Source organism: Hippopotamus amphibius, chromosome 10 (genome assembly GCF_030028045.1).
Source record: "Hippopotamus amphibius kiboko isolate mHipAmp2 chromosome 10, mHipAmp2.hap2, whole genome shotgun sequence".
In the NCBI taxonomy this organism is placed as follows: domain Eukaryota; kingdom Metazoa; phylum Chordata; class Mammalia; order Artiodactyla; family Hippopotamidae; genus Hippopotamus; species Hippopotamus amphibius.
The window spans coordinates 89245466-89271969 of NC_080195.1; the positions used below are offsets into that span (position 1 = coordinate 89245466).

The 26504-nt window shown below is 36.3% G+C and overlaps 1 pseudogene; it reads right to left on the minus strand.

Annotated features, from left to right (window-relative positions):
• Positions 1–6083: 6083 nt before the first annotated feature.
• On the minus strand, positions 6084–7055 carry LOC130829988 (RNA-binding motif protein, X-linked 2-like; annotated as a pseudogene).
• Positions 7056–26504: the final 19449 nt, after the last annotated feature.

The window sequence follows — 26504 nt, forward strand, 5'->3', positions numbered from 1 at the left end:
ACCCTTGAACAACATGGGTTTGAACTGCATGGGTCCACTTATACATGGGCTTTTTTTTGTTTTTTCAATATATACATACTACAGTACTACACAATCCAAGTTTGGTTGAATCCATGGATATAAAACTATAGATATGGAGGTTAGTGCCCTTGACCCCCATGTTCTTCAAGAGTCACCTGTATTCAGTTAAGAAGTTCAAAAGTATGATACCTTTATTAATATTACTTATTACATATTAAATCAAATGAAATATAATGCTCATCCTGAGAAGTAGCCTCTTAAAATATAAAAATATCTCATCCAAATCTGTTTCTACTCTGCACTTTTATTCCACCAACTCAGCTCCCTGTATAAGTCTAATCTATATTCAAGCTTATTTAAACCTCTCAAGCTTTTCAGAGTTTAAATATGAAACTTATCCAGTTACTCAAGCTTTCCCTACTAGCAAACCTGGCTTCAAGCAGACCCCAAAGGAAAGCCCTGTCAGAGAAAGATTCTCTAGGCCTACCCACCCTCTTCTAAATCCATGTCACTGGAGTAAACAAGCCACCAAAGAAAAGCCACATCCCTAAAACATTGCTTAGCTTTTGTGTTGGACTATAGGGTCTTAGCGATATCCATTCAGAGTCCAGATTTTGCCTGTATTTGTCTCCACTATTACATCTATTGTATGCTATTCTTTTCAAGCCTATGTTTAAGAAAATCTGAAATAGTCAATCACTGAGCAGACCAAACTCCTAAGCTCAGTATATTTTTATCTTCTATGTACTTATGGTCCAAGACTGGCATTCAGTTTTAAAGTAAAAGAATTGAATGAGGCAAAGAATCAAAAAATATTGCAGCTCAATTTACGGTTTAGTCTAGAAGGCCAAGGATATTGTCACTTAAGAGAGAACTTCAGCCTTTAACAAAGTTTATTTTCTCTGACTAGTTCCTTAACTGAATGAAAAGGTAATTTAGATCATTTCTTGAACATACCCAAGCAACTAGTAAATTGAGTCAATCAGCTGTAAGAGGTAAAACAAGCATTAATGTAATTGATAGTAATCATACTGACTGCAATTATGTAAATGTAGCTTGGAATGCCATGTGTCATTTTAGTATGCTACTGGTGCTTTTAGAGAACCTATGAATTTCTAAACTCAAAGGCACTAAGAATACCTGAAAAATGTTGATATTGCCATTAGCTATGCTCCAGCTGACTTAGGTATTAAAAAGCTTCTTGGCTTAAGATGGGTTACATCCTGATAAATTCATCATAAAGTTGAAAATACCCTACGTTGAAAATGCATTTAATATACATAACCTACCAAATAACACTGCTTAGCTTAACCTACCTTAAATGTGTTCAAAACACTTAAATTAACCTACACTTGGGCAAAATCACCTGACACAAAGGCTGTTTTATAATGAAGTGTTGAATATCTCCTGGAACTTATAGAATACTGTATTGAAAGTTAAATAAAGAATGATTGCATTGGTACAGAATGGCTGTAAATGTATTGATTATTTACTCTTGTGATCACGTGGCTGACTGGGTGCTGCAGGTCATCACCACTGGCCAGCATCATGAGAGAGTATCATACTGTATATCATTAGCCTGGGAAAAGACCAAAATTCAAACTTCAAAGTATTGTTTCTATTGAACGCGTTATCATTTGCACATTACTGTAAAGTCAAAAACTCACAAGCTGAACCATCATAGGCTGGGGACCATCTGGATAGGCTAAAAGCTACTCTTGCCACATCTCACAAATAAAGCTGTGAGTGATTCCATCCCAGCCCTCTGGTGAAGCACAAATCCCTGGAGGTTAAAGGAATGCTTTAAAACTAGGGTAAGACAATTGTATATCTGTCACATATAATAAAAATATAACTTCAGGAACATCTATCTCTGTTTCTGCTTTTGCAATTTTAAGTTTTAGTCAAAAACTATCACTCAGTCATATCTTTCTCTCTTCCTATTGCAGAGATTCGTCTCATGTGATGTCACAAGATAAAGGCTGTTAAGGCAGCTGCTCAAATAAAAGGTCTCTAAAAAGCAATAGCTTCAGCTGTATCAAATCTTCCCTGTGGAGCCATATTTAGACACACGAGCCAAACTCATATCATGTGTCTTCTTCCTCTCATACAAATGAAAAGCAAAACACTGTGCGGGGAAAAGACAGTAAAATCAGCATTAGGCCTGTCAAGTCCACTTAATTATTTCAGCACAAATTATTAAGTTTTATGTAATGGATTCACCCCAAATTATGTACTCCTATAAAACAATCATCTTTGATAACAGATATTGTTATTTAACTTATGGTTTATTTTCAATTTAGAATCTATGGGTGATTTATCATCACATGTTTTAGATGATAAATGGATTCCTCCATATAAATTCAAAGCACCAAAAATTTAACCTGCTTGCTCTTCTAATCAGAGGCAGCTCTACTGTGAAGTGATCTCGGTAGCACCGAGGACTCCATAGATGAAGTTTCAAGTAATACAGTCAATTTTACTCTCACCTTATAGAATTAAGAATAAAATTTAGTTTTCCCAGGACTTCCCTGGTGGCACAGTGGTTAAGAATCTACCTGCCAATGCAGGGCTCATGGGTTCGATCTCTGGTACGAAAAGATCTCACATGCCATGGAGCAACTAAGCCCGTGTGCCACAACTACTGAGCCTGCACTCTAGAGCCCATGAGCCACAACTACTGAGCCCATGTGCCACAACTACTGAAGCCTGAGCACCTAGAGCCCATGCTCCGCAACAAGAGAAGCTGCCACAATGAGAAGCCCGTGCACCACAATGAAGAGTAGCCCCACTCACTGCAACTAGAAAAAGCTTGCATGCAGCAACGAAGACCCCATGTAGCCAATAAATAAATAAATAAATATTTTTAAAAAATTTAATTTTCCCAATGTTTGATAAAACAAGTATTTTGGTCCTTCTATTAGAATTTTAAATAACAGGATAAACAAGTGTATCACACACAAGCAAGAGCATCATGATGTCACACAATGGCTTTGGTTGGGAGTCTCACTAACTCTAGGCCCACCTTTATTTCAAAGGATAATATTTGAGAAAAATGACCCAAATGACTAATATATCCAGCCATATCCACCGGAGCTATGCATTTCAGTTCAAAATTTTGTCATTTTATTTCACTCACCAAATTCTTTATGACTGAATCAATTCACTTATATCATATATATAAGTGATGAGCAATGGCTTGGAAAAACCAAAAAGCCAAAAACAACTGTATTCTTCAATCCAATGATACAATTCCTGAAAATTAAAATTCCTGTGGAAATAACATAAAAAACAGCAGCAAAATAAACACTTGCTCAATGCACCTCTATTTTAGGGGAAAAATACTTCTACATGTTTGCTAAATTATTCTATTTTCATTATATAACATGTAATGTAGCTATTAAAATTATGGAAAGCTGTATGTTGTTATACATAATAAGCAAAAGGCAATATCTGAAGGTGCTATTTATACTTGCTTACCTTTAGTGCTACCTGGTGTTCCCCCTCATTTTTCTTGTGAACTGCTCACACTCTGGTCACCAGTAAGCTTCCTAATTGTTAAATTTTGGACCACTTCAGCCTGCTATTTTTTTAACTTTTTATATTGGAGTATAGTTGATTAACAATGTTGTGATAGCTTCAGGTGTACAGCAAAGTAATTTAGTTATACATATACATGTATCTATTCTTCTTCAAATTCTTTTCCCATTTAGGTTATCAACCTGTTATTTTGATCGACTTCAACAAGGAGCAAAATGAACTTAACCTTCTCTGCTATCACCTTCCATTCCTCTACTCTTACTCCTTCCCTACCACATAAACTTTGCTCCTCTTCCTGTATACTCTAGTCTGAAATTTGGGGGCCTTCCCTTTTCCACTAAAATTATCTCCTATACATCTGTTGGAATCCTGAGTCCCTCTCTATCTCCTGCACCAAACTATCTCCTTCAGTCCCTCATGAGCTCTTCCCTAACCACTGCAATTGCCTCCCTACTCCTTTCTCTGCTCCCAGTTCCTCCCCAGTCTACTTCATCCTCCACCTTCCCACCATGTGCTCCTTCCAAAAATGTATTCCTCACCATATCACATTTTCTTTAAAATCATTGATTCTTTCAAATTAAGATAAGCTCAAGTATCTTGTATAGCATGCAAGGACTTTCTTTTTTTTTTTTTTTGCAAGGACTTTCTTGCATCTCTCCTTTTCTCAATGGCCCTGTCTCACAGTGCTATGTTCTCCCACTTACACTGAACCACTTGCCTGTCTCATCGTTTCTGCACCCACTGGAATCCTTGCCTGCAATGTGGTTTCTTTCCTCGTTTGCCCCGCTGACTCACCTGTGTCTCCTTTTACTCTTCCACAGCAGTCTTCACATAACTTCTGATTTAACTATTTACATGTGCATCTCTTCCACTACATCTTGACCTCCTCTGGTCAGGCATTGTGTCATGTTCATTTTTTATCCCCATCTATGTTATAGCCCCTGGTATTTAGTAGAGCCTAAGAAATATTTATTGAATGAATGAATGAGTGAGTGAATGAAATGAGGAAGTGAAGGACCTAGAGCTGGGTAAAATAGGCCTACAATGTAGGCAAAGACTAGAAGTAAATGTGGGAAATAAAACAGCTAATTTCTGATAACTGAATTAAAAGTATTCCCATTTTTGGATATTTTATGAAAATATTACAATAATAAAGATCTTCAAAATCCATAGTAAATGTCAGCTACAGAAATCTCCATTGATGATTAAATGCTGATTTGCAACATTCTCATTGCTTATACTACTGGGAACTTCTGTATGTACTAGTGCAATATAAGTAAAGTTTTTCTGAGAAAGCTTTTACGCCAAATAGAGTGCCTGTATAAAACATTATTGGTCCAATGTCACAATATTCAAAGTCATTCAAGATATTAGAATCTTGGGGACTTATTCTTATTTCAAATGGACAGGCAATTTCCAAAGGTTAGCTTAAGGTTTCCATCCTAAGTAGCAACATCTGCAAGTTCATATATGCAGTTCTGTCCATATGCAGAATATGAAATTGCAAATGGGAATGAAACGCTCATCAGTCAAATGTCAAATCTGAACAGAACTTCAGAAACACTTCGCATTTCCAATTATGCTATATCACTTTACATATCCCAAGCTCCATAGCAGATAAAACAACTTGTGAGAAAGAATAAAATATCATGCTTTCTTAGAATATTTACACACATATATGTATAAATATATACATATATATACGTGAAGTAGAGAATAGCAAGAACGTGCAGAGATCATCTCTTTTTAATCTGCCATGATTAGTCATGTATCTCAACTGATACTACTTTCTGTAAGAATAATCTTTGCCCTTTATTGTTAGTTGAAGTTGCAGTGGTGGGGGGAAACATTTCCACGACTGCTAATACATAAAATCATACAGGAGCAGGAGCCTAAACATTTTAAATATGTTTTACTGTTTACTAGAAAAACCACATGATATTAATAAGCTCCTTCTCTGCTGGCGGAAATTCTCCCATGGTAGCCTAAAGAGCTTAGAACTATAAAAGGCTATAGAGATCACCTAGAGCTTCTACACTTTTGCTCATCCTGCTACATAGAAAATGGTAATATTTAAGCCAAATACTATGGGAGGGGAGTTACTACCTGGTAGACCCCTACAGAGCACTACTCTTAAATCTTAGGCATCAAAATCTCAGGAGTTTATCAAAGGGGCCATACAAATCTGGTAATGTAATTTCAACTGTTGTAAAATTTTGAATAGTTGTAGGAAAACAAAACAAAACACGATGCTCAAATTTTAAAGAAGTTCTGCCCCAGAAATTACATAAAATTAATAAGAAGGTCCAGTCCCATAGCATTTTAAATATCACAATTCATTTCAAACTTTGAGGATCTAAGCAGGCTGCAGCCTTGGCCTAGCCTGTGGTCACTGGGATTGGAGAATGCGTGCGGCTGTGCCTTCATGTTAGCTGAGATCTGTCTGAGCTTCACCTCTGTCCCAGTCCCTGCTCTTTTCCTTGTTCCTCCTCTGGCCTCTGATCAAGGGCAGGAGGACTCAGAACCTGGATTCTTCTTCCTCAGCCCCCTCTCCAGATCCCTCTGTACCCTGCAGAAAGCTGTCCCCTGCAGCAGCCGTGCTGCCCTCGGGGTAGCTGGGCATTAGGGCCCCGGGCCCTCTCTGGACTCTAACTTCACCTTGGTGTGTCTACGGGAGCCTGGAGCATCCTCCTTTTTTTAAATCTGGCCTCTGGCTGGCAAGGTCATGGTTCTTTGTCCGTCTTCATCTTTAACTCGTACAGAAGTAGTCACCTTGGTTGTCTTCCTTTTCTGTTTTTTTTCTTTTTTTCTTTTTTCCGTTTGTGCCGTTCTGGGAGTGCCCCATCATCTGAGCTATCGGATGAACTAGATGACGGGGTCTGAGCCCCACAGCCCTTCTCCAAGAGCTTTCTGGTGGCGTCATCCACATCCTCTGAGGCCTGAGGGTATCAGTAGCTGGATACAGGGTTGACTGGTACAGTTCTTTCCCTGATCTTGATTCCATTAAAATTGTCAACAGCCAAATTTATATTCCTCTGGTCCTCTGGACACATAAAGCAGGATCCTTTAGAGTTCCCTGTCTTCCTGTCCCCTATGAGACTAATGCTAAGAATCTCCCCCTACTGGGAGGATACACAGAGGATATCTCCTTCAGTCAGTTCATAAGGAAGCCCTCCCAGGAAGATCCAGGTGCCATCCTTGTGCTGGGAGCGCCATGATGCCTCAGCTACCACCACAATACTGGCCTCCCATTCACTCAGCTTGTTAACCAGCTGCACCTTAGGTGACGGGTTCATCTGCATGGCCCAGGGCACCACACAAGAGCACCCTCGTGCCTGGACAAGGCCCAGTTCCGGTGGACACAGGAGAGAACTGCTTCTGGTAAAGACCTTCACAGCAGGTGCCCCATCTCTGCCCTGCTTTCCCTGTATGCCCTCAGCTGCCATTTAAATTTCAACTTTCCATAGTACCTCATTTACCATGAAGAAATGTGCCTCTGCTCACTAGTTTGAAAGCTCTAATCTACCCATCTTAAAAATAGATGATTAGGCTGAAACAAAGCCTTCTGTTCAGAAAAGATGTCTGATCATGGAAGTTGTGACTTCTGTTTCATTTTTTTTTCCTTATAATAAATCCTTTTGAGAGCCTACAATGTGCTAGTTGCACTTTAGCTGAATTATTAAAAGTAAATACGTTACAAGGAAGAAACTTAGACCGAGCTTTACTTAATGCATACTCATTGTATTAGAGGTCTCCAGAGAAACAGAACCAACAGGATGTAGGTAGGGAGGTAGGCAGATAGATGACAGACATATATTTATGTATAAAGAGATTTGTTATAAGGAATTGGCTCACGTGGTTACAGAAGCTGAGAAGTCCCAAGATCTGCAGCTGGTAAGCTGGAGACACAGAAGCGCTGATGGTGTAGTTCATGTAGTTCCAGTCTGAAAGCTGAAAGACTCAATACCCAAGAAAGATGATGTTTATTTCAGGTGGAAGGCCAGAAAAGACTCATGTCCCAGCTCAAAGCAGTCAGGCAGAAGGCGCTCCCTCTTACTGAGAGAGGGTTACCCTTTTTATTCTATTCAGGCCTTTAACTGGTTGGATGAGGGGCACCCACATTAGGGTGGGCAATCAGCTTTACTCATTCTACCAACTCAGCTCTTACTGTCATCCAGAAACACCCTCGCGGACACATCCAAAATAACTATTTGATCAAATATCTGGGCCCCTCATAGTCTAGTCAAGTTGACACTTGAAATTAACGATCATGCCCATCAGGTTTCCAGACTAAGTCCCAAAGCCAGTGATAGCTCTGCTCCACTTTTTCATACTTACTCCATTGATGTAGACAGTGATATTTTGCTCTCAAAGATGGCAGTTCTCAGGGTGAATGCAATGCACATTTGTGTGTACAGCCTAAAATGGCAATGAGTGACCAGTACCTACTAACATATGCAATGACTCCACTGAGTGACTTGTGGCATTTCGCAGAGTCTTAGTTTGATTTGATGTCTCAAAATCGGCCACCCAATTTCTGTGAAATTCCTGTTACTTCTGTAACCCACAAGTCTATAAGAACCGATTTTTCCCCCCAAAGCTGTGCTTCACTGGGTATGTCAGTCATTTGCTAGTAGTCCCACTTGACAGCTCCATGAGGTAGTCACTTAGGTGTCATACTCGACCTCGTCGTATGTCCAGCCTATTAGGTTTGAAACCCAGAAGATAATTGCACACTTGTCACCCTGCCTTTGTTATTTCATTTCTATCATTATTTCTAGCACAGATGAAAGCACTCAAAAGTGGCATATAATAGAGAAGTTGAATAAGTCTTTGAAATCCCTTCATGCCTCTGGCACAGAAAATACATCTCTACAGTTGTTCAACTTGACCCATAATTAAATGTCATCTAAGAGGCAAGATATATGTATTTCTAGTGCATAAGTGGACTTCTTGATTTATTTTACTTATGAAAGATGGACTAATGACATATGCTTCAGTGAGATGTTATCATGGATATAGCTGATAAAATATAACCCTGTGTATTGGATAAGGGATTTGAAAATACTTACTCAACTCCGTCCAGGAGCTTAAATAATTTACCCCAAGTCTTTTCTATCACAAGCATCCAGGTTATTCTACACCCTTGAGACCACATGGGAATCAGGAGGTGGAAGTCAACAACTGTCAGTTATAAATCTGAAACGCATTAGATGGAGGAACACACAAGGAAAAATATCCTCTCCAGCATTGATATTACTTGTATCATCATCAACAACCATGCAAGTTACAAGTGTCTTATTGGAAAAATAAGAACAGACTTTTAAGAGTCTAGCTAAATAGGAACGTGTAACTATACATACATACTCCTTCTTTGTCTAAAAGGTCCACTTTACTTAAAAAAAGCTATCTTAGGCACAGCAGGCCCAGTACCTAGGACCAGAATACTTTTTGAGGACCATGAAAATGTCTTAATATTTTAAAATCAGGAGAAAAATTAATTTCATGTCAAAGAAAATGTTGTAATGTATAATTATATCTTTAAATCAAAGTCACCATAGAACATAATGTTTAATAATTTTGTTTAGGGATGATGGGGCCCATGAAGACAAAAATGCTTAAAGCCCATAACAGTTGTAATGTGGTCCCACTCCCCAAAGCCATTGTTTACCCTACGTAGCCCTGCCTCCCTGGTCATAGCTGATTGAAACAGGGATAGACACCTGACCTACCTCAGGTCTATCAGATTCTGTCTCCTATCTGTTTGGAATTGAGATTTAAACTTAATATTAATAAATATTTGTTAGTTTATGGGACCTGCACATTTTGTAGGCTTTGGTACAGTCATGTGTGTGAAAAAGTGATCTGTCTGCAAGAAAGAGAAAGGAATAAGAGATGATGTGTCCTGTGGGACAGAGAGAATGAGATGGGGAGATGCTATCTGAGTCCCTCGTGCTCTCTGGTTTCTGTAAGCCAGGGCTTGCTTTGTCCAGACTTTCCTGGAATCTATGAGGTGTCTCAGTCTCCTACCTTAAGTTCTATATTTTGGCTAAGCAGTTTGAAATGGTTTTTTTGGTAATTTTAATCTAAGAGTACTGTATTAGTTTGCTAGGGTTGCTATAACAAAGTACCCCAAACTGGGTGGCTTAAACAACAGAAATTTATTGTCTCACATTTCTGGGGGCTATAAGTCTGAGATAACAGTCTCAGCAGGGTTGGTTTCTTCTGGGGGCTTTGAGGGGAAGCTTTGTTCCACACTGTCTCTTTGGATTGGAAATGGCTATCTTCTCTCTGTATCTCGTCATACTGTCTTCCTTCAATGTGTGTCTGTGTCCAAATTTCCTCTTCTTACACAGTCATATTGGATTAGGGCCCACCATAATAAGATCACTTTAATTTGATTATCTCTGTTAAAACCCTATCTCCAAATAAGTCACACTCTAAGGTATTCAGGGTTAGGATTTCAACACATGAATTTGTGGGGGACACAATTTAACCTATAAAAGTACTGAAACAAGATGGTAAATGTAGATTAAATTGTAGAGTGCCCATGTATTATTGTTGTTGATATTTTGTATATATTTCTTCCATTTTATTGAATTTGAATTTTTAAAAGGCACTTTAACACAGAGGAAATGTCTCTGTAGAAGCAGTGTAGGGGAAGGGATAATGGCAGAGGGCAGAGGTGATGGCTAGACGACCTGAAGGTGGAGATATGGCATCCAAAATGGTGCGGAATGGTTGTTTGGGAATGAATCTCATTTTCATGTTAAGAGCTGCCTGTGTAAAGTTCCTTCTAGTAATTTGGACTTTATAAACCAGGTTTTGATAAATAATTCTCATATATAGACAGAGCCTTCAGACAATGTAACAAAAGTTCCTGAGTATATTTGTTAGAATTCCTACCATTTCTGGACTATAGCATGTAGCACAGTATATCATGTAATGTATAGCAAGACGCTGGGAATCTAAAGATAGCATTACATTAATGAAGTGTCATACTGACAAGGGACCTTCTTGTTATGTTTTGTTATTTTTTGAAATAAGTTTTTGGGTCTTAATTTTTTTCTCACATTCTTTTTAAAGAAGATTGTAAAAATACATGTAATTGTATCAGTTGCTTCAAAACAGTTTAAGTTAGATGGAAGGGAAATAAATAAAAATACATAAATAAATGGCACTTTACATGTTTCCTCCTCCTTCTCCTGAACTTGACTACCATAAACTGAATTTGGCCCGTAATTTTCTTAAGGTTTTAAATTTCCAAAACATGATACATTATCCCATAATAGCAAAGAAATGGACCTTAGAATCAGACCACCTGAGTTCAAAGCCTTCCTCTGCCACTATAATGCAGTCATAGGCAACCCTATTCAATTTTTTTTTGTCTCAGTTTCCACAATGATAAAGTAAAAATAAAAAGAGCACCTTATTCTCAGGACTGTTAGGAAGATTAAATTAATTGGTATATGTAAAGTGCTTGACATAGAGTGAGTGCCATCGAAGGGTTTGCTATTATTATTGTAGAGACTGAGTCTTGGCCTTCTTTTATGAAGTTTGCCCTTTATGACAGTCCTACGGCAAACCTCAGCTGCTGACTGCCTTCTTTAGGTAGTTAAAAGGACAGACTTGGGACTTCCTTGGTGGTGCAGTGGTTAAGAATCTGCCTACCAATGTAGGGGACATGGGTTCGAAACCTGGTCTGGGAAGATCCCACATGCCGCGGAGCAACTAAGCCTGTGCATGGCAACTATTGAGCCTGTGCTCTAGAGCCCACGAGCCACAACTACTGAGCCCACTTGCTGCAACTACTGAAGCTCAAGCGCCGAGAGCTGGTGCTCCGCAACTAAAGAAGCCCCGCATGCAGCAATGAAGACCCAACACAGCCAATAAATAAATAAATAAAATAAAGTAAAATAAAAAATAAATAAAAGCACAGACTTACCTTGAAGTAAGGTTGCCTGGGTTCAGATCCACCACTTACTTCCCCAGCATTGCAGAGTATGTACCTTCACTGTCCTCATTTGTGAAATGGAGATGAGGGTACCTAGTGTAAAACATTTGTTGTTATAATTAAATGAGTTAATTTATGTAAAACATTCAGTACATACCAAGTGTACACCTACTTTAGTTATCATCGTTACCACTAGAGGAATTAACCAGGTGGCAATCCCTGACACTGAGCAGAGCCACCAATAACATAGCACTGACCCTGATGAAATGCACAGCCAGACCACTGCTGGACCCTAGAGAGTCTTGTAAATTTTCTAATACTCTTTACTCTCTTAAAAGTTATAGTCAGAGTAAAAGCCCTAATTTGAACAGCTTTGGCCTATGTATAAATGCCATTTAGTTTTCTTTTTTGATTTGTTTCAAACTTAATTGTTTAAAATATTATAAGAGCAGTGCTTAAGAAACATGAATCTTAAATTTGTCACTTTAATTGTAAGTTAAAGGACAGATATAACCTCAATGTAAAATACCTAAAACCCCATACCATGCAATTAAATATATCTGGACCACTGCTCTTAAAGAACGGAGTGGCAGGGGCAGAAATTATGTATGAAACATATATTGATATTTACACAGTATTTAAAATTTTTGGCCTCCCTGTGGGGAAAGCCATCTAATTTTCTTATTAATTATAAGAAAACTAATTTCCCTAAGGTATAAAAATCAATAGATTTATAGATATTTGATAACAATTTGATGATCACTCTTCAAAATGTCTATATACGTGACAGAGAAACTAACAATTGGATGTAAAATATGTAAAACAAAGCTCTTAATTTATTTGCATTTCAAAACAAGCACATTGGCAATGCAGTATTACTTTGCTGATATTATAGCCCAAGCAAGAGATTTTGTCACACCTCTGATAAAAGAGATCATTTTGGAATTCTATACTTGTATAATTGGGAAGTTTAATACATAAAAGTAACAACATTTCCCATAATAGTGCTAATTACTGTACAGTATCCATAACCTTTAGAGCACTGAGCTTAATTCAAACAAAAATAACAGATGGTGTTTCAAGAAAACAAGCCTTTATGTTGCTTTTTTGCCCCTTTTTGTATGCAACTGTTAGAGAAAGCTGTGTTCGAAGCTTATTGATACCTAATTCTATTTTGTTTTCTATTCTGAATTCTGTATATTTCATTCTAATAACAATGAAGTTAAATTAATTTTAATGTAAAAAAGAAAGACTAATACTGATTAAACACCATGTGGAAAACATGTTTTATTTATCTTGGCAAAAGTTCCACTCATTTGATAAGATAAAAGAATAAGCTTTTCAAATGTATACTGTATTTCAGATCATGATTTATTATTTCATGCTCTATATTTGCTTTTTGAGGTGGACCACTTTGGGAGAACTCAGATTAGAGCAAATGGAAATACTGGCTAAAGCTTGAAACAAGTGACATCTTCCTATATCAATTTGTACCATATTCTATAAACAAACAAAAAACAAAGAATGGAGAACACTACAAAAAATGGAAAGATTTTCAGGCAGAAACACACTGAGAGGATCTCTCAAGGGGGTGACATCAATAATTTATAATAATTTTGTTAAACTTAAAATATATTCCTCCTGAGTGTGACAATTTTACCTACTGAGTTTTGAAAAACCTGTTAACTCACATCTGGTTTTTAGTCCCTTTCCTCAGATGATGGAGTAGACAGAAGACCATTTATGTGGCTGTTGTCACCTAGAATAGTATTAAGCAGTCCCATTCCTGATCTAAATCTCAGCTCCACGACAACCACCATTATGCAGTTCTGCACATCTGTCTTTACATCTACTCTTAGGCTTCCATTTATATTTCTCTATTTCTATGAATATTCACTTACTCTAACCAGAAGGACTGGAAATCAATTTATTAGTGACTGAATTAAACAGCCCAACCCCTAAAGTTTTGAGAAAAAATTTTGCTGTGTAATATATGGTACCTAATATATAACAGACCAATGTAGGATGACCTACACTATGTGAGCATTATTTGTATTAGCTGCGACTGCTAAGCTTACCATCCAGAGAGATTCCCCATCCTCCCAGTAAAATAGCTGTATTCATTTGAATCATCAATACCCTCGAGTACAAACTGTGTGAATTATTTGCCCTAATTTTGCTATTATATAGCCAGTATTAGAGGAGATGTTCTAATCTGATCTTACTTTAACATGGTCAATTTCAAAAAAAAAAAAAAAAAAAATTATCAATGAGAGCCGTTCTTTAAAGCAGAAACCCCCAAACTGATGATATCTCTCTGAATTGATTTAGATCTGGTCCTGCTTGAAAATGGCCTGTCTAGGTTTCCCCCTGCCTTGCTATTCTGAGTCTCTGCTAAAATCAATTCATATGCTGTGATCTGACCATTGAGACTGCAGTATAAGTGAGTTGATATCTTTCTGGGTCGTTTGGATGGATTCTAAAGCGATCTTGAATTAAACAGTCTTTATTCTGTTAATGTCATGTTACACAGAAGTTCCAGTCTATAGCATAAGACCTAATGCAAATATACCAATATCTCACTTTAGCTGTGGCCACCCTGCTTGATATTATTCTTAGAATCTCACAAGGAAGCTCAGGAATTTGTTCATTCCTCACATCAGAACATGTGGGACCAGAATTTGGCTCATATGACAAGACTGAAGACAAAATTTTCATTAAACCATTAATTCTAGTTGGCAGTAGAAATGACATCTTTTTCAAAATGAATCCCATCATGAAAGCCATTGGGCCACTCATTCCACATCAGTATAAATCCTTGCTGAGTCTAGGGATTTATGTTTTCAGTTTGGCCTTCCTTTTCATTACTAGAGAACTTTAATTTCTTTTCATTACTTAGGATTCTCTCATTTTCTTTCCTTACTTTCAATGCTCTGCATATATTACACACCTGTATTTGTCTTTGATAATGGAAAAAAAGACTCATCACTTTCAATGCTCATGCGACATATCTTCATTATCTTGGAAATATCTTCACCAAAATATATTAAAATGTCACTAGAGAAAAATGAGTGCATATAGAGTATATGAATATTGCTGGGCTAGATCTGTATCTCTATCTCATTAGTCAGCATGCAGCCTCCTGGCTGAATACCTACATTTCAAGCCCAGCAAAAAACAAACAACATATAGATCTGAGAACATCAGGCACAAATAGAAAGAGTCCTTTTTCTGTGTTAATGTTCTACCAGTTATTTATCAATTTATGTCTTTCCCTTAGTCATTTTTTTTTTTTTTTGCATCAGAGTCAAGCAAATTCCATTTGTTCCTTCATTCCACAAATATTTATTGTATACGTTCTATGTGCCAGGAGCTGCTATAGGCACTGGGAACAAAGAATGAACTAAACCAGTCAAGTCCCTGATCTCATAAAGTTTACATTTTAGTGGAAGATGAGAGTCAGTAAACAAATAAATACACAGATTGTCAAATAAGTGGTAAGGGCTAAGGAGAAAAAAAGAAATACAAGACAGGGTGAAAGCTAGAATGTGCTCTGGGAACAGTGGGGATGCTATTTTACCTAGGGATATTTGAGTGGAGACTTAAAGGAAAATAAAGAAGCAGGCCACATGAGTATCTGGGAAAAGAGTGTCCCTGGCAGAAAATAGAATGTGCAATAAAATCCTCCATAATATGAACTGATCAAGACTGGCTTGGAGATGTCAACTCCCAAGTAATGAACAGGTCAGAATTATAAATTGTTTAAAATATATACTTTTTTATTTTCTTAGAAATTTTGAAAAATTCCTCTAAAGAGATTGTTCACATAACCTTTACTTATAGTTTCTAAACTCCTACAAGTTTGTATTGTAAAATGATGACTCTAAACTTCCTCTCTTTAAGGTTGCTTTACATCTTTGAATCAACAGTGGGTGAGGTTTCATTGTACTGTGTAGTTGTTTGGTTACTTGCTAAGAAAATTTTGTGCAAGTTTCCAGACTGTGGACATATAAGGAGCACAAGTAGTATAACCGGATGTCCTCTTTCTCATTTAAGACCTTAGATTTCAAGTGACACTTGTATATTTTTCCTATAGACTGCTGCATTTCATAGTAGTATGAATGTTCTCTATAACAAGATGCTATGATGTTTGAAAATGAATGTAAACCCCTATCCTCACAGGCAGTCTCCAAAGGCAATCTGAAAAATGCAACTAGATGTTTGAACATAAACAGTGAAAGCAAGAGGAAAAGAGTCCTTACAAAATGGAGTAGATACCAAATGAATGGAGTGCAGGCTATTTTATTCTTGCAGAGGAATAAAATGTCTCCTTTTTATTCCTTTTCTTTAGTGTCTATACCTATCAAATGATTTAATTAATATTTGGCGTTTAGACAATAAACATTATACCCCTTTCTTCTTTGGTCATAAGACCAGCAGGAAGATAAGGGAAAAAGTAAATATTTCTAGAGGTTCACAAATACCTGAATTCAAACTGATAGTGAGTGCAAACGAGAGATAACACTTTCATCGCTGGATTTAAGCTGCTTTTTAACCTGATAAAGTCTCAACTTCAACATTGATTTTTCTCTAAAATAAATAACTTATTTGGAGGAACAGCAGATGAATTTACATCCTGGAGAAATAATTTAGGATGCTGATTCTCTAAGGTCTGTTCTAAAGACTAAGAAATATTGACCAAGAACAACAAGAAAATTCCTATCCAAAATAATGTGAGCGGTTTAAAAAGTTATTTTTGTATTTTGCCTTTATTCTCAGTACTTCCTATAAAGAGCTTACTAATCACTCTTTGTAATTTATCTTCTCAAATATTTACATGTGTAAAATAGTGAAAGGAAATTAATCATTTTTAATGACTGAAACAAAGAGGGTTTAGATAAAATTTTAAGGACCTAAGTGGATTATTGGAGCAATTAGAGAGATAATCCCTGCAAAAATTCACAAATATGGTTAAGGTAAATATTGTTTTGTTAGATTTTGTGCCTATATATTTCAGATAATCACCTTGATTTTACTCTTCATGAAGACACACAGGCTAAGTAATTTGTATAACATATATTATCTATATTCTGCTTTCAGTACCATCATCTGTTTAATCAACATTTATGCTTAGTTGACTTTTCTTAATTAAAAAAGGAAGATTAACTTAGCCATTAATTTACGATCTAAAAGTATAAGCTCCCACCTTGCCAAACAAATAACTAGCACTTGCAAATGACTGTGATTCCACATGACTGATTTTTAGTGACAACATGGCGTAGTGACCTTAAGAGGGATAATATGGTAGAAATGTAGTGTAAATATATATCAGATAATGTTAAGTGAAAAAAGTAGACTATACTATTACATCTCTGCTACAATTAAAACTGTTAAAAGTAAGACAAGAAATGAATGGAAACAGGGAGAAAATATAATGGGTTAGTTCATTGCCATCATAAAAAGTTGGGCTTAACTAGATTTAGATTTAACTGACATTTAATGAATCCCTACTATGTACAAACACTATGCCAAGTTCTTTCATTCTCCTTTATCTCATTATCTTCCATCAATCTTGTAGGAATGGTTTATTATTATCCTCATTTTACATAAAAAAATAATACATTTCAAAGAAAAGATAAGATTATACAACTTTGTGAGAAACCAGAATAAGCCAGGGTTTCTAATGTCTTCCATGTATTTCTTACAGCACATAACAGTTTAAAAATAAATAAATAAATAAGCAATAAACAAAACTTGAAAACATAATCAGTTCAACTAGTGGTTTAAAAAACACACAACATATGTTATATGTAGTACACCAGGCCTCACTGGCATTAGGTATGAGACTTTCAGAAATTACATCTTGCATTATGGAGTAGGATAATCACAGAAGTTCATGTGGATAAAGCTGCAATGGACTGTAGAAAGAGATCCAGAATATTCCTTTGGGAGGTGCCTTTATTCTGAACTCCTCTTACCTGCCTAAAGGCAGAGCCTTACTAAAGAATTCAACTATCATAAATCCCTTCTCCAGGGGATTTTTGTGGTCATGAAGAAGATGGAAAAAGACCATTTGCACCTGCATAAACAAATGCTATCACAAACTTTCTTATCTCCTGTTTTTTCCTCTAAGAATCTATTTGTTTTTTTCTAGAGAAACCCATCTGTTTTTCCCAGAATCCATTTCTCACCGCCCCCTTTCCTCTTTTAAGTTACATATAAGCCCCTAGTGTTAGCTGTATAATCAGCCACTTCATTTGTGTACTCCCATGTCCATACAAATAGATTTTTTTATTCCCTTGCTAATCTGTCTTTTTTGTCAGTTTAATTTGTAGTACCCCAGTCCCTTAATATAAGTGGGTATAGGAGAAGGTTTTCCTCCCCAGAGTCTGGTAATGAGAGGATGGTTGGAACTCATTGATCACTCTGGAGACTGCAGCTAAGATCTTGGGACCTCTGATCAAGCAGGAAAAGATATATTTCCATACCAGTCAGACTCCTGGATTTCTCTCAGGGTCCAGTCGAGCAAAGGCAATAAGAGCCTCTCCTTGTCTTCTCTTTCCAAAATTTAGTTCAGCAGGAGAAAAGACTTGGAGGACTAATATTTTGGGTATTTTACTCTTGGTTTGAGTACTCTTGTTTTAGATCTTTTTCCTCCTAGAGAGAGCTACTGTGTTCTGTTTGTCTCATTTTGTGTCCTGAGAGCTTGGCTTGGATCTAGTGAGAGTGTGTTGTCTCTGGTTTTCCATCTGCTGGGTCTGCACTGAGAAGTGGCCAATCATCAGATTAGGAGGTCCTGAGAATTTGTAGTTGGCTGGAAAGAAATGTGGGTAGCCTAGGCATCCCATTTACGGTTGGTGTCCTAGAGGCCATTGCCAGCTCTTGAGTTTGTCTAAGTCAATTTCTGTCTCTGCGGCTATCTTTTAGAAGTAACTTGGAATCTGAGGGCTACATCTTCTACATCCTTTTAGGGAATACCTCTTGTCCATAGTAAAACCATAAGGCTTATTGGTTTTGAGTCACACTTTGGAACAGTTATAACTTTGGAGACCCTAAACCAACAATGGCCAGAAGACATAACCCTTGATTCAGAAAAGCTTTCATATTTAAAAGGATTTTTAGAGAGCAGAGAACTATCATGCTAAACAAATGTCATATTTGTACCTATGGAAGGATCAAATTGAATGAAGGACAAAAATACCATGGCTTGCCTAAAATATTACCTTTACAAAATTAAAAAGCAGAAATCAGATTTAGAACAAAACTTTAAATCCAAACCCACCATAAACCCTTCCATCCACAGTTAAACTATACTTATGTAACAAGTCAGATGACCCCTGGAAAAAAATCCTCCTTGTTGAGATAACAAATGGTCAGACTCTCTTCTACACCCTCCTATAAGTGATTAGAAGTTGGCCTAGTTAGAGCCTGATATTCAGGGCTTGATAAGAGCTATTTTACAATCTTTCCCTACAAATGTTAATTGGGCTAAAGTAGAACTATGTATTCAGAAGGAGGAAATATATCCTACTTGGGTTTACTAGTCAAGTAGACTTTGTTTTACCTATTAGATGTTTAAGATTATAAAACTTACGGACTTGATTTTAATCAAATTGGGTCATTGTTCTGACAACAACAATTGTGTTTTATAATATATCTGCTTAGAAGTAGTTTCCAAAATCTTTTTGGTAAATTGAAACTTTAAAATTATACTAAGTTAAATTAAATGATTGATATCCATTGATTATCTATATCATTGCTAATAAGATAAAATGCTAAACAGTAATTACTAAACATAAGATTAAGCTTATCTATTTTTGACTTCTTATTTTTACAGAAACTAAAAATACTTGGATCTGTTAAGAGACATGTTCTTTTTTGCCATATTGAGATATTTTATTATAAAGAAGCATATGCCTCTATAAATCATGGAATTGTGTTTTCATAAATTTGCCAATCTACTAAAGAATGCTGGTTTGTAGCAGACAGTTCACATTGCCTACCTGTTCTTTTTCTCTGGAAATTGAGAATACCAAGGGTTAAGAATTGTAATCAATATGTGTGGATAAAACTAAGACTAATAAGATTGAAGAAAAAAAAATTCTATGTAAAGTATTTAAAGAATGTAGAATGTTTTTATTAAGGAAAAAAGAAGAGCAATCTTGCCCTAAAGTAATTTTTTTAGAGGTTTTTAAGACATTGTTCCAAAACAAGAAAGAGGAAAATAAAGGACAAAAGCCTGAATGGAAATAGAAAGTCATAAAGAGTTGGCAGAAAAGAAATAGGAGAAAGAAGAGAGCAAGAGAGAATAGCTTACGTGGTTAAACTAGCTAAGACTGAATGGATTTATTATAAGGAGCTTTACTATCAATAGTATACCAGTGCAAAACTAGAGTTTGGTTTCCTTTATCTGTTAAAATGGCAAAGTTTTCTTGGATTATCAGTCTGCTCCTAATAAGAGATTATAAAAGGTTTTTCTTTACCTTTCGAGTCATTCACCTAGGAACAAAAATTCTGTGTTTTATCAGAATAATTTCTTGTGCTTTATGTTGTCTTTATCATGTCCTGAAAATTAAGAGAACCAAATCTAAGTTCTCTAAATGTTAAAAGAGCTAATTTGTTTATTTTAATAATCATATAACCTCCTATATTTATTTTTTAATGTTTTTTATTGTGGTAAAAGTCAAATAATATAAAACATGCTATTTTAACCATATTTATCTGAACAGTTCAGTGACACTAAGTACATTCACATGGTTATACAACTCTGACCCCATTATCCATCTCCCAAATTTTTCACCTTCCTAAACTGAAATTCTGTCCCCTTTAAACACTAACTTCCCATTCCCCCTATATATACTTTAAAAACCTTTTATTATCACTTTGGTTGAATAGATGATCAAGTATTGTTTCATATTGATCTGTGATCCTGTTTAATCAAGTGTTCAAACCTTTTTGATAACTTCCCCAAATCAAATCCTAAATAAAGTCTTATTGACCTTGAATTGACCTTGAGATTTCCCAGAGGGTCCCTGAAAAATTTCAAATAATTTCCTTTCTTACTTTGTAAAAAGCGAGATGTTAAACTAAGTTTATTTGATAAGCTAAATTGCATGGGAAGCATTGTCAAATAAGTATAGCTGCTTAAACTTCCTAAGTTATATTTGTATGTACGTGTATACATTATTAATGTAAGTATGTCAGAAATAATATAAAGTTTCTAGAAATTTGATAATGTCCTTAATGTCCATAATATGTCTTGGTATAATTTTATCAGTCATAATTCCAGTTATTTTAAAAAGTTGTATGTGACAAAGTCATCCAAATTTCCTTTTCAATTGCATTGTGATAAACTTTCATCAGATCTTTAACCATGGTCATTTTAAGCCTTTTGTAATTCACAGATAGTTATTGTCATACTCTGATTCTTTTCTGAAAGTTCTTACAATCAGCTACTGTCCAAAGTGCTTCATCTTCATCAAAAAGAACTGTCTCAGAGACTCATGAAAAGGACTATGACAGGTACTCTAAAGTATAAGCTTGGAATGGCATTGCTTAGATAATTTTAAGATCATATACTGGACTGAGTAGGGATTTCCACAACTAATGAAAAGCTAACGAGTTCATAAAACCACTAACCCAAGATCAAACAGAATAAGAACTAATTATGGGGAACTGAAAGAACTGATAAAGAAAGATTATGGCTTCTTTTACAATTTTTTCTCAGACTATTACTGGTCCTTTAATGTTCTATTTTCTTGATATAAAGAACCTCTTTCTTTTAAGTTATCCAAACACAATAGTTGAATAGATTATACCCTGTAAGGAAAAATGAAGTATCTATCTTTTTCTTATTACCTGATCCCTCCAGAATGCAGAAACTCTGACAACATAGTTATCCACAGAAGTTCAATAAGAATATTTTCTTCCTGTAACAGGACATAATTGAAAACATTAGTTATTTACCAAGGCTTTCACTGGAATGTCATATTTGAGAATGATGTGCATAGCATCAGTTATAACCATACAGTTTTAAGAAACTAGGTTGACTTTATAAAGCCAATGCTTACAAAGCCCTCTTTTATAAAAAATGGTGTTGTATCTGATTTATAGGATTCCAAACCTTACAAATAAGTAAGGATGGTCACTTCTTGACAAGCTCAGGAAACACAGAATATTTGAGGAACCTCGAGAAGAGACAAATTCACCCAAATCTACAGATACTGTAAATGAAGTCTGATGGTGAGTTCTTGGCTTGACTTCCTGGATTCAAGAGGCTTTAAAATGTTTCAGCAAAGCAAACTTCAAAACGTCTATGTAGTCAATTTCCACCCTTGCCACATTTATGTAAATGACCAGGCCAAATTTAATGAAACAAGACACTTTGTAAACAAAAGTAATTTTATTTTTTATCAAAATTGGGGTGACTGTAGAGGAAAAATTTATGTTTCAATGAAAATCTGTAATGTATCCTTGTGGGTTATCAGCTTCTAGTCCTTTTCATTGTCTTTGAGCTGTTTTTGCCTCTTTCTAAACTGGATCCTACAATCTTGTACATTTTGTTGGCAATTAATCTTTCCAGCTTTACTCCTACCCTCCTAACTTGGCATCACTGAGGACAAAAACTGCCTTTTCCCAAAGAGCTGCAAGCTGAAGCTAGATGACTTAATACAAAGAATTTATCACCATAACAGTGTGGATCACTCATAAATTTTACTAGAACAACTGCATCTTCCATACTCTGCTCCAGGAAATAACCATTACTGTGACACTGCCACTACCATCCTCACTACACCATCTAAAGACATTTTGAATGGAAAACAAACAAACAAACAAACAAACACCCCCCCCCCCCGGGTTTGTAGTCTATTCTAACCATTAATCTTTATGTTTCTTTTTTTTCCATAAAAGTATCTCTCATTAAGTGTCTAATTGCTTATACCATATAAAGGCCTAACTTTGGTGGGTGCCCCACTCCCACTTGCATCACTGCCTCCTGAAATGAGATACACCTGTTTAACTGTACTGACCTATTCCCAGGACTGGAAGACTGATTAAATAAGATATGGAGCAATCAGACAACTCAGCTTATTTATGAAACTTGTGGGAAGTTTCAGATGGGGAAATTAAGGGATACAGAATCTAACAATGTGTAGAATCTTTTCCTGAACTTCCCTTTTCTGTCTAAAGAGATTTCTCCCCAAAGAATTCAACTATCATAAACCCCTTCTTTGGGTGTGTGTGTGGAGAGAGTAGTTTTATGGCTATGAAGAAGACAGAAAAAGACCACTCACACCTGCACAAACATCACAAACTTTCTTATCATCCATTTGTTTTCCTAAGAACCCATTTATCTTTCCTAAAGAAACCCAGTTGTTCATCATACAGAAGTTTTTTCTCCTTCTCCCTTTCCCCTTGAATTAGAATTATAAGTCCCTAACTCCAGCCATTACCTAAGTGAATAGAGGATAAGATCCCTGCCACAATAATTAAAGATTTAGTTCTGCAAAAATAATGGGCTCAGAAGATTTAAAGGTAGTAAATAAATGAGAGTGCCCACTGAAAAGGGACAAAGGGACAAAAGAAAAGAGGAGAAATGTAGAAAAGGTGAAAGGCCAAGAGAAACAAAGCACTGTTTGCTTGATATAAAAACAAGCCTATAAACTAACCATTATATAAATAAATATCATAAGGTAGGGCTCAGTAAATTAAAACCAATTCTTTATCTTACATAGACCAATGAAAAGTAAACACTGGAATGAGAAGTATTTGTGTTAGCCCAAACACTATTTAGAAAATAGGATTCTCATCTATTAAATACATTTAATTGATTTGTATTTAATTCCTTTCAAAAGAGTAGAATGAAAAAAATTCATAAATATTCCTTATTTTTCTAACATGATCAGAATGAAATTCCACATGCAAACTAGAACTTTCTAATTTCATGCTCAAACTAAATTTTTGATGAAGATGACCATGACCTCTTGGAAAGAATTATAAACCTGGAGTAACAAACCTTGGTCCTCATCTTCACAGTACATGTCTATATTTTGACTATATTTTCTAAGGCTCTTTGCCACTATGAATGGCTTTCTAGAATGAGCCCAATGAAGCTGACATGTTAGGCATTCAAAGCTAATAAGTCAAAATCCCTAAAGAAAAGGCAATTGTTGTGATCTAGAGACTACAAAATATGGGCATTTCATACAATCCTTCCTGACTACCACATCTACACATACACAAATCACACTAGGTGTGTCATTTCCTAAGGTTGGAAGACAGGTCAACTTATCCACAGGTCAAGAAGTATAGCTGGATGGTGCAATTTGAAAAATTTCCTAGGTAATTTTCCTCGAAAAGTTTATCGCCACACTTGCCTTACAGCCTCACTGTTAAACCTCTCTTTAGGATCAAAGATCTACCTTTAGATTAAATGACAGCATAAATGTGAAAACATCTATCCCAGTGCTAGTCACATAGCACATCCTCAGTAAATGTTTACTGAAAAAAATGAGCCATACCTCTAAATAAACACCCTAAACACTTACAGACAGAGTCACCAGTTTATGATCACTTCCTAACCAAGGTTGACTGTACAATTCTCTTCCCCTCCCCTTTAGGCATATGGAGAAGTTCAAGTTCTGTCACCATTCTTTCTACTCATCCTGCTCCATTGCTTCATAACACTTGCTCCATCAATAATCCTGTATTTATCTTGTATTTTCAATCACTTGTTTTACACTGGCTTTTTCTCTCAGGCCACAATTATGGTCAAGTCTCTCCCATCTCTCGCATACTAAAATGATCTGCATTTGGCCCTGTCTGATCTTTTAATGACTAACCTATCTTAATCCTTTAAGTCAAAGTGTTCTTTAAAGAAGAGTCTATGCAAAATCCTCCTTCTCTGATCAAGTCTCTATTCAAACATTTCGATCTGGCTTCTCCCTTACAACTACCAAAAATGTGGCAAAAAATGGCTACCACAAACTTCTTAGTTGCTAATTTCAGGAACTTCTATTCAAAAGTTATATTTTATTTCTTTTCAAATTTTTGTTTAATGACACTCATCTTCCTGAAACCCACTTGGCTTCAATTACACAAAATCTTCCCAGTTTTTATTCTTGCTCTGCCACTAGAGGGGTGGATTAGGAAGGGTGAGAGGGAGGTTCAAGAAGGAGGAGATATGGGGATATATGTATAAATACAGGTGATTCACTCTGTTGTACAATGGAAACTGGCATAACAGTGTAGAGCAATTATACTCCAATAAACGTCTGAAAACAAAAGTCCTCCTGGTTTTCTTTTCTTTCTGATCATTCTTTTCCAATCTGCTTTTCTGTCTTTGTTTTCTCCTTTCACCCCTTAAATATTGATGTTACTCATGGTTCTTTGCTTGACTACCTTCTCTTCTCAGTCTGCATAATTTCCTTGGTGATCTCAACCATCTTTACAGTTTCAATTTCACCTATGTTCCCAAATATCTCTCCAACACTAGCTACTCTCCTGACTTCCTGTGAAATATGTATAACTGCTTCTTGACAGGAACTTCATAGAAACTTCAAACTCAACATGTTCAATGTGGACCATTTATCTAAATATTTTCACCTGCCAGGAATTTAAATTATGTCCATTACCAAATAACTCCCAAGATTTGTCCATCCTAAGTCATAAATATGTCTTGAATATGTCTCTTCCCCTCAATCTCCATCATTCTCCCTTAGCTCTTGTCTTGGACAATTATGATGCCCTAAAATTTATTTATTTATTTATTTTTGGCTCCTCAGCTCATTCTCCTCCCTGACTATGCCTCTCTGTCACCCATAGGAAAAAATCCAAAATCCTTAGTTTAGCAAACTCTTTCAGACTTCTTCTAGTCTCCTGCCATTGCCCCACCATTCATGTATTCATTCAGTCAAGAAATATTTATAGCCAAAGCAGTCTTGAGCAATCTTGAGAAGGAAAAATGGAGTTGGTGGAATCAGGCTTCCTGACTTCAAACTATACTACAAGGCCATAGTGATCAAGACAGTATGGTACTGGCACAAAAATAGAAAGGAAGATCAATGGAATAGAATAGAGAACTCAGAGGTAAGCCCAAACACATATGGGCACCTTATCTTTGACAAAGGAGGCACGAATATACAACGGAAAAAAGACAGCCTCTTCGATATGTGGTGCTGGGAAAATTGGACAGCAACATGTCAAAGAATGAAATTAGAACACTTCCTAACACCATACACAAAAATAAACTCCAAATGGATGAAAGACCTACATGGAAGGCCAGACACTATAAAACTCCTAGAGGAAAACATAGGCAGAGCACTCTAGGACATCCATCAAAGCAAGATCGTTTCGGACCCACCTCCTAGAATCATGGAAATAAAATCAAGAATAAACAAATGGGACCTCATGAAACTTAAAAGCTTTTGCACAGTGAAAGAAACCATAAACAAGACAAGAAGGCAACCCTCAGAATGGGAAAAAATAGTTGCCAATGAAACAACGGACAAAGGATTAACCTCCAAAATATACAAACAGCTCATGCAGCTTAATACCAAAAAAGCAAATAACCCAATCCACAAATGGGCAGAAGACCTAAATAGACATTTCTCCAAAGAAGACATACAGATGGCCAACAAACACATGAAAAGATGTTCAACATCACTAATTATCAGAGAAATGCAAGTGAAAGCCACAATGAGGTATCACCTCACACTGATCAGAATGACCATCATCACAAAATCTGGAAACCACAAATGTTGGAGAGGGTGTGGAGAAAAGGGAACTCTCCTGCACTGTTGGTGGGACTGTAAGTTGGTACAGCCACTATGGAAAACAGTTTGGAGGTTCCTTAAAAAACTACAAATAGAACTACCATATGATCCAGTAATCCCACTCCTGGGCATATACCCAGAGAAAACCATAATCCCAAAAGAAACATGTACCATCATGTTTATTGTAGCACTATTTACAATATCCAGGACATGGA